The sequence below is a fragment of the Lissotriton helveticus genome, chromosome 6, assembly GCF_964261635.1.
Source record: "Lissotriton helveticus chromosome 6, aLisHel1.1, whole genome shotgun sequence".
Taxonomy (NCBI): Eukaryota; Metazoa; Chordata; class Amphibia; order Caudata; family Salamandridae; genus Lissotriton; species Lissotriton helveticus.
This window is the reverse complement of record NC_136067.1, coordinates 540,096,943-540,112,410: the sequence shown is the minus strand read 5'-3', so window position 1 is coordinate 540,112,410 and position 15,468 is coordinate 540,096,943.

The window sequence follows — 15,468 nt, the reverse complement described above, 5'->3', positions numbered from 1 at the left end:
AAACAGTCCGGAGCGGCCGCCATCTTGTCTCTCGGTAGGATTGAGAGACAAGAGGAGGCCAAAACAAAGGCGAAAATGACCATAAGGGGGCATACTAGATCCTCCCTGACCCCCTAGGTTTAATGTGGAGGTTTTAAAAGGGCCCCGCGGGGCAAAAAAAACAAAAAAAAAATTTGTTTTTTTTTGCGTGGGGAGCGCCCGGTCCGCGAACCGGGAAGCGTTCTGGGCAGCGTACTGCAATGAAAAATGAATGATAGACTTTTCAAATGCTGTATGTTAATTGATTGTTGTTTTTGTTGATTATTTTTTATTTTTTTTATTTTTTAAGCATTTTTTTTTATTGTGATTGTGTTTCATAATTTATTAAACTTTCTAACATTTCATTGTCAGAAATTTCATAATTATCATGGAATATACATTGTAGTCTCTGAGGGTGTAAAATGTCCTCATTTGCAAGGAGGTTATCTACTGCTTGTACACATTGCAGTAGTTCATTGTCCCAAGTTTCATCAAAAAATTCAATGTCAATTTGATCAATTGTATCAATCAATTCTTGGCTGCTCTCTTGCAGGTCCATTTCAAAAGAAACTTGGTTTTCGCCTTCCATTTTGCCTGAAATTTGGATTAAAAAAATATATATTAGTAGAGATAGGGCAATGTTGGGAATAATTTTAGATAGGCATTTTTTATCAGTGAATTTATCTTTGGGCAGTGTATAGTATCAGAGTGGAAGTAGGAATATAAAAAAGTGTATGTGATTTAACGTAAGTAAATTCATAATTATACAAGAGAAGCCTAACTCCATCCATAACTATAACAGAGAAGTCTCTCTAAATCTATAACTACTACAGAGGGATAGTATATATCTATCAGAAAAAGTTTACCATATTAACTTATAGTGCACAATATACTTCAGTTTTAAAAATAAAATTGTACCTTTAGAAAGAAGTTGAAGGAATTAGTGAAAATACTATTGAAATCTACAGCAAGAAGTAGTAGTCAAAATGGCTGTGTTTTCTTCTCTTCCTTTATATATATTCAGGTATATAACCAATGAAATGTCAGGTAAAAAAAGTAGAAAATGAAAGTAACATTTTCATTGGTTGTCAATTCCACCACTTCAGATGTGTTTTGTGAAGTAATTTACCTCAGGGTATTTAGAGAGGTCTACAGGCTAAATGACTAAATGGAATTCCAATCAAATTTGTGAAAATGGTAGGGATTGGTATGTAGTATGAGCTAATCTATATTTGGTGAAATTGTCTCCAGTGGCTTTTCTGTGAACTACTTTCCCACCTTTTTTGATGGTGCGCTTCCCAGGGAGCGACCCGGTACGCGTACCGTTGAGCGCCCCGGTTCGCGAACCTTAAGCGTTCCGGGAGTCCACCATTTTGTGTTTCGGTCGAATTAAGATACAAGATGGAGGGCAAATAATGTTCAGAATGGGTAGAAGGGGGCACGGTAGAGTTATCTTGACCCCCTAGGTTTTCTGAGGGTGGCTGAGGAGGCTTATATGTGCGAAAAAAAAAAATTTTTAAAAAAAATTCTTGAGGTTAGCTCCCGGTTCGCGTACCGGGTAGCGCCCCAGGGAGCGTACTTTGTTGGAAATTAGTGAAAAATGTTAGAGTAAAATAATAATTGTGAGTGATCAGATGTAGGGTAGCTCTGAGAAGAGCTTTTGGGTTTATGGTACATTTAGGTACTTATAAGTAGGTACCAATGCACATTCTTAAATTCAGAGTGAAAACTCTGTTGCCCTCATCTGAGAAGTGAACTCCATCTCCTCTGTAGATATCTTGCATGTAGTAACGCAAGTTATTGTTGTACAGGGAGCCCATTCCATGGTCTCTCATGTAAGCTGAAACAGATTTGTTTACATGCTTCCTCGACTTCTCAATTTGTGGACAAAATTGGTTTGACCACCTCCATTTCTGTCTTTGGCATATATTTGAATATACCAAGGCAGTCTGAGGAAAAAGTGCCATTAATTGCTCAAAGGTGTCCTTTAAAAGCATTTCCAGACCTACACCAGTCAAAGTGCCCAAGTCATTACCTCCACAGTGCACAATTAACAGGTCAGGTTTGGGCAAATGCATAAAGGTTTTCACCAATGGTATCAATTGGTGACATTTTAATCCTCTGTGGTCAAACCACTTAATTTCCACATCTTGTAAATTGAGGTTAGGTAATTTCCTGTTTTCAACGTACCTTTGAGCCCAGTGAATATAACTATGTCCAACAATCCAGACAGAAAACATGGTGAGAGAAGGTTCTCCTGCAGTCAGATGAAGTGTGGCAATGAAATGGCAGTTGAAAAAATGAGAGTTTAAAATGAAAAAAACTGTGGAGTTTCTGTGTTCATGAAGCAGTAACAGTGATTGGTGGATTTTGATTGCTGAAAACAGAAAGTTAGGGTGCACGGATGTGTTCTTTGAAAGATGTATTTTGAATGGTCAATAAAAAATCATTAAATGAAAGAATGCACTGGATATGCAGGTGCACTGAGAGTTCAGAGTTCAATTGCAACAAAGTTGTGTGAACTTGCAAACACCAGAAGTCTTCCAAGAGGTGGTTGCCATGCAGAAAAGGCAGAAAGGGCAGAGGGGGGAAGGGTTTTCATTTGAAAAAAAGTGAGGGAAGAGTTTTGATTGGGTGACATGAGAGATATGTGTGAAGAATTACAGCATTTCTGTGCTTTTGATAGCTGCAGACTCTGGAGTGCATACCTTTTGCTCTGCTGAAGACAAATTGGTGTGTTTCTGAGACTGTTTTCAAACTCAAAGTATTTGCTAAGGTGAGAAAATATTTCTTTAATTTAGATAGAGAATAGTGTGCTTTTAGGAGAAAATTATGAATTATGTGGCGCAAATTGCTTGTAAATATGCTCCCACATGTGCATGGAAAATTTAGATTTTGAATGTTTGTGTTACATAGCCATGTTAAAAGTGATACAAACATGCTGCAAAGGCAATCAAAAAACGCTTTTATGTGTCTTAAGGACATTTTAAGTAATTTTCCCATGTGCAGTGTTTTGAAATTATGATTTGAAAATCGTTTTTGGGGAAAAGGAATTGTTTTTAAATTTATGACAAGGACATAATGGTGTATGCTTCTTTATACGGCAATTGACTGTCCCTGATGTTATTTTTCCCATTTTAATGTAAGACCTTTCTCTGTGGCGCAAGTTGCTTGTAAATATGCTCCGACCTGTGCATGGGAAATTTAGATTTTAAATGTTTGTGTTACATAGCCATGTTAAAAGTGACCCAACCATGCTGGAAAGGCAATAAAAAAACACTTTCATGTGTCTTAAGGACATTTTAAGTAATTTCCCTGTGGGCAGTGTTTTCAAATTATGAATTGAAAATCGTTTTTGAGGTAAAGGAATGTTGTTAAAATTTATGTGCGCCATATGTCCACAAATTTCGTTTTCAGGGGAGCAGGGTGTTCTTGAGACACCCCTGCACCTTTGGAAAAATTCCTAATTTGCGATGAGCTAATTGCTAATCGCAAATTGCACCTTCATTCTTATGGGCCTCCTGCTCCATGGAAATGAATGGGTAATTTGCAATTAGCAATTTGCTCATCGCAAATTAGGAATGGTAAAGAATCGCTATTTATTCCTTAAAATTCGCTATTTTGGAAATGCAAAATAGTTATATGATACATATGGCGGTTGATGTCTAACAAGATAAGAAGCTTAGGGATACATTTATGATGACTGGCGCAATGAAGTGGACATCACTTACTTCATTGGTAGAGCTTTACATGTATTATGTCCTCTGTATTCTTCATCAAGCGTAACTTTAATCTGCAATCCTGAGTAGGCCTCACCTTAAACAAACCTCTGGATAGGCCACACCTTATCGTCATCCTGAATTAATCATTTAAAATGCTAGGGACAGATTTATGATAGGTGTATGCCTCTTTTGCGCCACTTACAAAACACTGTCCACGGGGAAATGACTTAAAATGTCCTTAAGACACATGAATGTGTTTTTTTAAAGCGTTTGCAATTTTTTGGGGTGACTTTTAACATGGCTATGTGACTCAAACAGTCAAAATCTAAATTCACCATGCACAGGTGGGAGCATATTTACAAGGAATGTGCTCCATGGGGAAAGGTCTTATAATGTAATATGGGAAAAATGACATCAGAGACACTGAAATGCCTTATAGAGAAGCATACACCATTATGTCCTTGTCATAAATTTGCAAACCATTACTTTTCCCCAAAAACGATTTTCAAATCATAATTTGAAAACACTGCACATGTGGAAATTACTTAAAATGTCCTTAATTCAAAATTTGCTATTCCTTATTTTGCGATTGCACTGAAGGATTTGCAAATTTTGCGATTCCTTAAATACAATGTATCAAACAAAAAATATGTAAAAAATGATATTAAGGATTTGGAAACTACCACCAACTTCTAGTTTGTGGTAATTTGCGAATTCTTTTCAAAAAGCATTTTTTTCCAAAAAACAAAAGGTGCCATATGACGCCTATACATGTCCTTAGGGCATGTATGTGTGCCATATGCCCCCAAATTTCTTTTTCAGGGGTGTAGCAGGGTGTTCTTGAGATACCCCTGCACGCTTGAAAAAATTCCTATTTTGTGATGAGCTAATTGCTAATCGCAAATTGCAACCTTCATTCCTATGAGCCTCCTAGCCCATGGAAGTGAATGGGTAACTTGCAATTAGCAATTTGCTCATTGCAAATTAGGAATGGTAAAGAATTGCTATTTATTCCTTAAAATTTGCTATTTAGGAAATGCAAAATAGTTTGATGGTACATATGGTGGTTCATCTGTAACAAGATAAGAAGCTTAGGGATACATTTATGATGACTGGCGCAATAAAGTGGACATTACTTACTTCATTGGTAGGCCTTTACATGTATTATCTCCTCTGTATTCTTCATCAAGCGTAACTTTAATCTGCAATCCTGAGTAGGCCTCACCTTAAACAAACCTTTGGATAGGCCACACCTTATTGTCATCCTGGATTAATCATTTAAAATGCTAGGGACAGATTTATGATAGGTGTATGCCTCTTTTGTGCCACTGTGCGTCACTTTTATGATGCAGCGGCGGTGCTAATTTGCAATTAGCAATTTGCTCATTGCAAATTAGGAATGGTAAAGAATTGCTATTTATTCCTTAAAATTTGCTATTTAGGAAATGCAAAATAGTTTGATGGTACATATGGTGGTTCATCTGTAACAAGATAAGAAGCTTAGGGATACATTTATGATGACTGGCGCAATAAAGTGCACATTACTTACTTCATTGGTAGGCCTTTACATGTATTATCTCCTCTGTATTCTTCATCAAGCGTAACTTTAATCTGCAATCCTGAGTAGGCCTCACCTTAAACAAACCTCTGGATAGGCCACACCTTATCGTCATCCTGGATTAATCTTTTAAAATGCTAGGGACAGATTTATGATAGGTGTATGCCTCTTTTGTGCCACTGTGCGTCACTTTTATGATGCAGCGGCGGTGCAAAAGATTTGCTATGAGGCGACAACATTACAAATTGATGCATTTAGGCAGATATGTCATGGTGTAAAAAAAACGTACCACATGAAACCGATGCAGCAGTGATGCAAAAGATGCACCATGTCGCAAGACAGGCCTCACTTGGGGCCATATGTATCAAGCTAATTAGCATTCGCAAAGATCAAAATTCTACGAATTTCGGCCTTTGCGAATGTTAATTAGACAAATGGTATGTATCAAACAAGTTTGATGCAAAATAAGGAGTAGCAAAATTTGCTATTCCTTATTTTGCAATTGCACTGAAGGATTTGCAAATTTTGTGACTACTTAAATGCAATGTATCAAACAAAAAATATGTAAAAAATGACATTAAGGATTTGGAAACTATTGTGGTAAATTGGTGGTAATTTGTGAATTCTTTTCAAAAAGCTTTTTTTCAAAAAAACAAAAGGTGCCATATGACGCCAACACATGCCCTTAGGGCATGTATGTGTGCCATATGCCCCCAAATTTCTTTTTCAGGGGTGCAGCAGGGTGTTCTTGAGACACCCCTGCACCCTTGGAAAAATTCCTAATTTGTGATGAGCAAATTGCTAATCGCAAATTAAACCTTCATTCCTATGAGCCTCCTAGCCCATGGAAATGAATGGGTAACTTGCAATTAGCAATTTGCTCATTGCAAATTAGGAATGGTAATGAATTGCTATTTATTCCTTAAAATTCGCTATTTAGGAAATGCAAAATAGTTTCATGCTACATATGGCGGTTCATCTGTAACAAGATAAGAAGCTTAGGGATAGATTTATGATGACTGGTGCATCACCAGGGATGTGTCAGTCATCCTGCGCCGCTGTTCCGCCACAATGGTGTGCTGCATTTAGAATACGGGGCATCATGGGGCACAAATGGCACAGATGCGTGACGTATCTGTGCTGTAAAGGTAGTGATTGCTGGAGTTGTATCGCAAGTGCGATGCAGCTCAAGCAAGGCTCAGGGGTGCCCCATCTCCACAATGTTGCGTCAAGACCTATGCCTGCTTAAAGCAGGCGCAGGGTTTTGACGAAGCATTCTCCTATCTGATTGTAAATACGGCACACCATGGGTGGCAGAGTAGTGGTGCACGTTAACTGGTGCATGCCTGGGGATGTGCCATTTAACATAAATCTGCCCCTTTACATTTAAGTATGTGCAGGACACACAGAGTCGGTGAGGCTTATCCAAGGTTAAGAAGAGATGAGTCCTGTTCACTGAAAATTTAGACATAGTCTTCACCTGCTCAGCATTGCTGGACATGGCTAAATAATAGCTGCAAAATATTACTCTTGTTAAACAATTTTACTATTATAATCTCTGAGATTTGTCTCTTACTCTGCAACATCTCATTGTTGTTATCTTTCTTTAAAGATAAAGACAACCTCAACATGAGCGACAATCTGCAATCAGTTGATTTTGACCTCATCATTGAACTTGTAATTGAAACATCAGTGGATGTTGATCCCTTGGATGATTTAAATCCTGAGGATGAAGAAGAGCGTGATGAGGATGCAGATTTGTCCGAATTATATGACATAGGATGGGAAGCTGACCTGCTTGAGCCTATGGAAATATAAACATTTATTTTTAAAATTTATAATTAATAAAAAGTAAAAAGGTAAACCGTTTAATTTAAAAATAAAGACACCTTCAAAAGCAGGTTATGTGTAGTGTCTTCAATAAAATATTAAAATATGCTCATAAAATTAGATCAGATTCACATATAAAATAGCACAGGTAACATAAATATAAATGTCATTTCTTTTCTGCTATTTCTGTATTGTAAATTTGCAAGGACTAAAAAATCTTCTATTTAAAATGTCAAGTAGTGTGTTAAGTTTTTGATCACTGTTATTGTTTTACTGTTTGGTAATAATGGTTAATAACATTTTTTATTATATTTTACCACAGATTCAACTGCAGATCATTTCAAGATTTCACCATGCCAACAATAGAAAGACAGAGAAAGGCTGCAAAACGTCAAAGACAGCAGGTGAAAGAAAATAAGCAGCAGTCCTCTAACAAAAAGATTTGTCAAGTCACGAAGAAAGCACCGGGTAAGAGCACAAAATATTTCATAAGAAATATGTGTAGTAAAAAAAATATTACTACAAAAAATGTTTCAGTCCATAAAACGAGAAGGAATTCAAATGGAAAGGAAAGGCCAATCAAAAATGTTACTGCTAGAGCAAGAGATAACTCTGTGCATGATAGTAGAAGGAAACAACAGTTTAGGGAGATTCGTAAACGAATGTTCCGCAACAGGATAATTGACAATTTGTTAAAAAATATTAAGAAAGGTCAACAGAAACTGGTTTTTTATAAGAGAAAAAAAAAGTTGAGAAAGTTATTGATCAGGCATTTGAAATTAAACGTAAGTTATTTATTTTGATAATCAATAGAATTAGGAAGCTAAACAAGGCAATTTATGATTTCAAAAGAAATAGTAGATGGAAGAGAATAGTTAATCGTAGTAATTTTTGTGAAGTTTTTTCTGGAGAATGGATGCATAGTTCAAGCTGTGAGGCATTTTTTAATGAGGAGAGTTATTTCCAGGATAATGATTTGGTGCATGCAGTTGACACCAGTGGTCGTGCTTATGAAGTGAAAGATGGTTGTCCAGTTGAAAAAGAAAAACTTGTGACAACAGAGGCAGAAGAGGTGTTAGGTAATGAGGTTTTAGGAAGACGTGCTAAGGGTCCTGTGTACACCTGGAAGTGTAGTAGTATTTGCAGTGTGCGACAGGATTCCATCAATTTGCTTTGTGATTTTGTACGGTCATTTAATAAGAAAAGTTTGAAGCAGAAAATAAGGTTGTTGCAAGAATTAGATCCTTGCAGAGTAAGAGAAGTGACAGGTTTGCATGGTCATTCACTGGCTTGTCTTTCCAGGAGAGTATGCCAGAGTGTTTTTCATCATTTCAGGATGCTAGCAGTGCATCATAATAAAGTGAGGAAATTAATTAGAATGTTGTATTATGCTAAGAGTCCAGCAATTATGCTTAAACAATTATGCGCTGCTCTTTTGCATGGTTCTGAAATAGATGTGAAGAATATATGTGAAGAAATTGAGTTTTGTTACTTTGGAAGTAAAGAGGAGAATGTTGAAATTGAGCAAGAAGAAGAGGGTCATGTGGAAGATAGTGTACAGGTTTCCAGTACAGATAATTTCCAGAGGGAAATTGCGACGTTTGAGGTGAAATCAAGTGAGAGGCCTAATTTCACTTGTGTGTGTTGTCGACGCACTTATTATAAGAATCAGACTAAGTTAGTGGATTTATATGCAAAAAGTGAAAGGGAAGATAATAGTGAATGGAAGGATTTCGCAACATACTTGATGGTAGAAAATTGTTTTGATTTGGGATTGGATCAACGTGTGTGTACGTATTGTTGTTGCAAATTAAATCAAAACCAGATGCCTGCTAGAGCAGTTCATAATAATCTGGAATTGGTTGAGATTCCTTCTGAATTGAAGGATTTAAATACTTATGAATCTATTTTGATTCAAAGTATCCATCCCTTTTAGGCTATTGTAAGAATGGAGCCAAAGACAGGGAAATTGCCTCCATCAGATTTACAGAGAGGATTAAAGGGAAGAGTTGTTTATTTGCCTCTAGATTTGAAGAAAAACATTAACACAATTGGAGTAGAAAAAGTGGAAGAGGAACCTCTGGTTATCTTAGTTAATGGGGTTCCGACAAAGAATAAGAAAATATGGCAAGATTTAGTAGATGTTAGGAAAGTTAAAAAGGCAACATTGTATTTGAAAAAAAAAAAAAAATACTATAAGAATGTATATGTTGCAGAAGAGGAAGTAAGTGAGGAAGAGGATAGCGATTTGTGTGCTGGTCAAATTGAGAAAGTAGAACCCTCTACTAGTGAAGAAATATATGAACATTATAGTGTTCATCCTTTGCATTCCAAGGAAGTCATGGGGAATGCTATTGAGTTGTTTCAAATGAAACAAGCCAAAGGGAGTCCCATTAGTGTTTGGGAGGAAAGTTTGGAAGCTCGGTGTTTCCCACAGCTTTTTCCAACAGGTCAGGGAGGAAGATATGATGAGCGACCTCATCAAATTCCTGCTTCTGAATACCGGACTTTGCGATTGTATGCAGGAGATGCTAGGTTTCGACAATGCATTCCCTATTTGTTTCATCTCCTGTTTGAAAGCGATCTGTCTGGACTGTCATATGCAGTGAACCACATCTTGAAAAGTGGTATACACATGCAAAACATCTCGGCAAGTGACTTTATGGATAAAGTCAATGTCCAAGACAGTATTTTGGATTCTCACCTGATTAATCTCATGGCGTGTCAGCGTGGTACTAATGAGTACTGGTACCGTCGTCATGGTGATTTAAAATGTATGCTGAGGAACTTAGGTACTCCCACATGGTTCCTCACTCTGAGCTGTGCCGAGTATGGCTGGGAAGACTTACTTGAATTTCTACGAGAGGCAAATGCTAACGTAGATAACATCGAATTCAAGACACCCGGAGAACTGTGCTCTTTGGATCCAGTCAATGTATGTAGGTACTTCAATCATAGATTTGAAGCTATGATGTCTTTCATCATGAATAAGAAGAATCCACCTCTTGGAGAGGTGTTGGATTTCTTCTGGAGAAAGGAGTACCAAGCAAGAGGTGCTCCTCATGTACATATGTTGCTGTGGATCAAGGATGCACCTAAATTTGGAACGGATCCAGAAGACTCAGTGATGAGTTTCATCCAACAGTATTCTACGTGTGCTGTTCCAAACGCAAAGGAGAAGAAAAGCCTAAGAGAAAAAGTTCTGCGTTTCCAAAGCCATCGATGTGGAAAGTACTGCCGTCGTAAATTCCGAAACAAGGACAAGTTCTACACCAAATGTCGTTTCGGTTTTCCACGACCGGTGATTTCTAAAGGAAGAGTAAACAGTTTGATGTCTTCGCTGCGACATAATGTCATGAAGAAATCACCTAAAAACACATACAATTTGAAGAGGAACGAAGAGTCCAAGTACATCAACGACTACAACCCGGTGATTTTGTCCATGTGGAATGCTAACATGGATATACAGTTTGTGGCTGATAACTGTATGGCTGTGGCTCGGTATGTGACGTCTTACATCACCAAAAAAGAGAAGACAGAATTGAAGGATATGTGGGAGGACATTTCCCATGAAAAGAGCCTCAGCAAGAAGTTGTACAGTTTCAGTCTGAAGATGTTGTCGCATCGAGAAATTGGAGCTTACGAATGCTCTGACCGGTTGTCTTCAGCAAGTCTCTATGCCAAGTCCAGGAGTATCGTTTGGGCGAGTCTTGGTCTTGCTGCAACGCGTAATCGAGTTCTGAAACCTGTGCGGGAAATTGAGTATTTGGCGGAAAAGGAGCCAAACAGTACCGACATTTTGAAGACCAACATGTTGGATACATATTATCCAAATAGAAGCAGTCACCTCGACAATGTTTGTCTGTATGAGGTTCTTCAAAATTACATATTCAAGAGGAACATCAAAGAAGATACTGAGAAAGGAGTGTATGCTGTAATAGGAAGTGAGGGATGTCTGGTCAAGCAAAGAAAATGCCACTTGGTAAACCATCGAAAATTGAGTGGCGAATCTCCTGAAAAAAAGGAGTTTTTCTATTTAGCACTTTTGCAACTTTTCAAGCCTTGGCGTGCAGAAGAGGAACTGCTTGGAGATTTCCTCTGTTACAAAGACTCTTTCAATGCCGCCAAGGAGACCATAGAATGTCCTGCTTTTCCCAAATATGTAGAAATAATGAATGCGGAAATTGAGCAGGAAGCAACGATTGCAGCCGAGATTGCCAGAGACAGTTCTCAGGACAGTCAGAGTTCTGCTTCATTGAGTCAGGATCCACTAGGAGGACCTGTTATCGAAAATGAAGCTGCCACTGCCATGAATGAAGTGGAAAGAGCCATGGCACATGCTCAGGAGGATGCGGTTAACTTAGAAGAGTTGGAAAGACAACTCAACGTTGAGCAGAGGAAAATATATGACGAAGTTACCATGCAAATTGATCATGGATTAAGTCATGACAAGAAAGAGTGCTCATGTACGTCGTTGAAGCCTGTCCGACTGTACGTGAGTGGAGAAGCGGGAACTGGAAAAAGTTTCCTCATTAAAGCAATTTCATGCTATTTGCAGGAAAGGACAGAGTCATCGCTGTCTTGTGTTGTCACCGCTCCAACTGGACTGGCAGCACATAACATTAAAGGGATTACTTTACATCGTTTACTGATGCTGCCAGTGGAGCATGACAACAAATTACAATATCACAAGCTATCTGGAGATGCTTGTTTTGAAGTTTCAAGAATCTTGAGGAAAATGAAACTTCTTATCATTGACGAAGTAAGCATGGTTTCCAATGTCATGCTTGCCTTTGTGCATTTGAGGATGCAAGAAGTTCTCAAAACAGAGTATGATGTGTTATTTGGTGGCAAACACATCATTGTTTTCGGAGATCTTCTGCAGCTGACACCAGTGAAAGGGCAACCTGTGTTCAAAATGCTCACGCATGAAGATACCAGGAAGTGCCTAGGCAGCATTGGCAACGTCAATATATGGTTAAACTTCAATTATGCTGAACTGCATGAAAATATGCGTCAGGCGAAGGATGAAGTTTACAAGACTATTCTACAAGATGTTAGAATTGGAAAAGTGACCGAGCATGGGAAAGAAGCTTTACATGCACGATTACTGTCAAATTTATATCCAGAACAAGATGTTGTGCCTGAGAATATTTTTCAGAAAATTACTGATAAGAAATCTGGAATTTGTTTGATGCCAACTCTTGCAGAATGTGCCAAATTCAACAACAAAATGTTTCATTTAGAAAAGCAAGAGATTGTGAAACTGGAAGCTATTGACAGAGTAGAGCATATGGGATCAACAATTATTTTGTCTGAGAATCTGAAAACAAAATTGGATTCATTAGAGAAGAGTATATCTAAAACTGCAGGTTTTGAAAAGACTCTGAATGTGTGCTTGAACTGCCGTATAATTTTAAGAAGGAATTTACATGTTGAAAGAGGTCTGGTAAATGGATCAATGGGTAATGTTGTTGATTTTGTAAAATACAGAAATAGAGATGGAATTGAATTTTTAAAAATTAAATTTGATGGCATTGAGGAAGTACAGCTAATTGGTCGTTGCTCTGCTAGATTTTTGCTTGTAAAAGACTTATATGTTCGCCGTAAGCAGTTTCCTGTTTGCTTGGCATATGCGGTGACAATCCATAAATCGCAAGGTTTAAGTGTAGACAGTGCATTGGTGAATATTGGCAGTTCTGTGTTCAAGGAGGGTATGGCATATGTGGCATTGTCACGAGTTAGAACTTTATCGGGATTGTACTTGATTGAGTGTGATGTCACAAACATTTGTGCTGATCTAGATTGTGTTAAGGAATACAATAGGTTAAGAAGAGAGTATGCGCCACATTTGCCTCAGTATCCTTTGTTTGAGAAACGTGTGGTAGGCCGGAAACGAAGAAATGTGACCAATACTGGGGAGGTTGTAGCAAAAAGACGAAAAGTCGATGAACCTAAAATTACAAGCAGAAACAAAAAGGATTCTGTTGAAGATGTTGTTGGTTTTCAATTTGAAAACAGTTCTGGTGTCAACTGCTATGCTAATGTAGTGGTTAATGTTTTGTTTTCTCTAGAAAATGTAAAAGAAGAGATTGTGGTCAATTCTGATCAAAGATTTTGCAGTTTGTTAAATTCTGTGTTAGAGAAATGTAGCACTGATAGAAGAAACATAGAAAGTGTGTCTGAAATTCGAAATCTGTTAGACAGATGTTCAGGCCAAACACAATTCTCTCAAAATATTCAGCAAGATTGTCAGGAGTTTTTAATGTATATGCTTGATGTATTACATGCTGAAGGTGTAGATGTAGATCAGCTGTTTGGGCTTTCTTATCAATGGCAGCATGACTGCGAGAACTGTATGGTATCAAGTACTACTAGTGTAGACTCAGAAAGATTTATATATTTAACTTTGCCAGACAGTAAATCAGTCTCCTTTAATAAGCTAGTAAAAGCAGCTGATCACAACATGGAGTGTAGCCAATGTAAATCTGAAATGATGTCCACATTATTTATACGAACATATGGCCAGTATGTCATTTTAATGTTCCAACGATGTAGGCCTGATGGAACAAAATTGACAACTTTAATTAAAAATTTTGTAGCTTCGCAGTTGTCAATATCAGGAAGGACTTTTGTAACTGCAGCAATTATATATCATGACGGCCCTTCAATAACATCAGGACATTACACAGCTTATTTAAAGTCTAGAAATGGCTGGTCATTCTGCAATGATTCTGTTTTAATTTTCAAAAAAAAATTGCCGTATGACCTTAAAAACTCTTACCTGGTGTTTTTAAAACCAAAATTTTAGGGAAATAATCTCGGGATGTGCTCTGTGGAATTTCAAGAAGTTCTAATGGCTCCTACACAATTTGGCCTTGAGGATAAGTGTAGTTCAGAGACATAACTTCTAACCATAGGACTGGACGTCATGGAGAAATACATGCACCTTGAATGAGTTCAGAAAAACTGTTTCTTTTTATAAGCTAATTGAAGCAGCCAATCAAAACATGGAGTAGAGGGAATGTAAGTCTGCAATGCTGTCTACTGTTTTACATTGCTTTGTGATTAAAAGTGATGTAGAGAGTTAAATAATTGTAGTAGTCATAGAGGTAGTGTAAGTCTGCTTCATAGTAAGCAGTATCAGTGTCATAGGAAATGTAGAACATGACTGAGCAAGAAGGGGAAGATATTACTATTCCAGGATTGTGAAAATGATCTTCAACATTTTAATTCTGAAAGTTGCGGAAATGCCAAATGACGGGATTGGCTTACAAGAAATCCAAGAGTTATAAATGGCTCTGACCAGATTTGGCCTTGTGGAAACTTGTGGTAGAGAGCAAGAAGTCATTTATTGCATGTAACGTGTTATTAAAAACGATGGAGATTTTCTTTCAGAAAGTGGCGGGCTAAAAGTAATAACAGCACAAAAGAGTGTAAGCTGTTCATAGGACATCCTTGGACGTCATGGAAAGTAAGTTAACTTTAAGGAGTTCTGAATTTTGATTTCTTATGTTGTATGGGTTTTTTAAACACAATCATTTTGATTGTGTTTTTTTTCCCCCGCTGTTATATGATGAATACCTTCAAGTCACTGTTTTTAGTGAATTTTGATACATTCTGAGAACAGCAAAAATAAACCATTTAACATGTATAATTAATTCTGTACTGTTTGCATTTATGATGTATATGTAGAACTGTGTAGGAGGCATGGAGAAGGTGAGGCTTCTGTAAGTGTCAAAGTTGTTGCATGCAGTGCTGCACTTCTGCGTATTCTTTCATATGCTGGACTACATCTGCACAATGAGATACCTAAGCAAAGGAAACACAAGTGATGTGATTGTGAAATGAGCAAAATAAATTGCACGTATTTCATTTACATCACCTGTGTTTCCTATCATTACGAATCACATTGTGCAGATCAAGTTTAGGTCTGTCCAGGGAAACATAGGAGGTTTGGACTTTGTTGAAGAGTGCAGTGGACATGACTCACTTCATTGGTAGACCTTCACATGTATTATCTCCTCTGTACTCTTCAACAAGTGTAAATCTCATCTGCAACCCTGAGTAGGCCTCACCTCAAACAAACCTCTGGATAGTAGACATCTTATTGGCATCCTGAAGCAATTATTTAAAATTTTAGTGTCTTGCGACACTTTTCTGAAACAACAGCAATGCAAAAGATGCACCATGTTTTAAGATAGGCCTCACTTCATCTGCATCAAGATACTGTTAGTTTAAAATGTATATCTTTAGGACTGTGTAGGGGGCCTGGAGAAGCAGAAGCTTCTGTAAGTGTCAAAGTTGTTGAAAAACTGTTTGTCCTTCAAACTTTTCCCT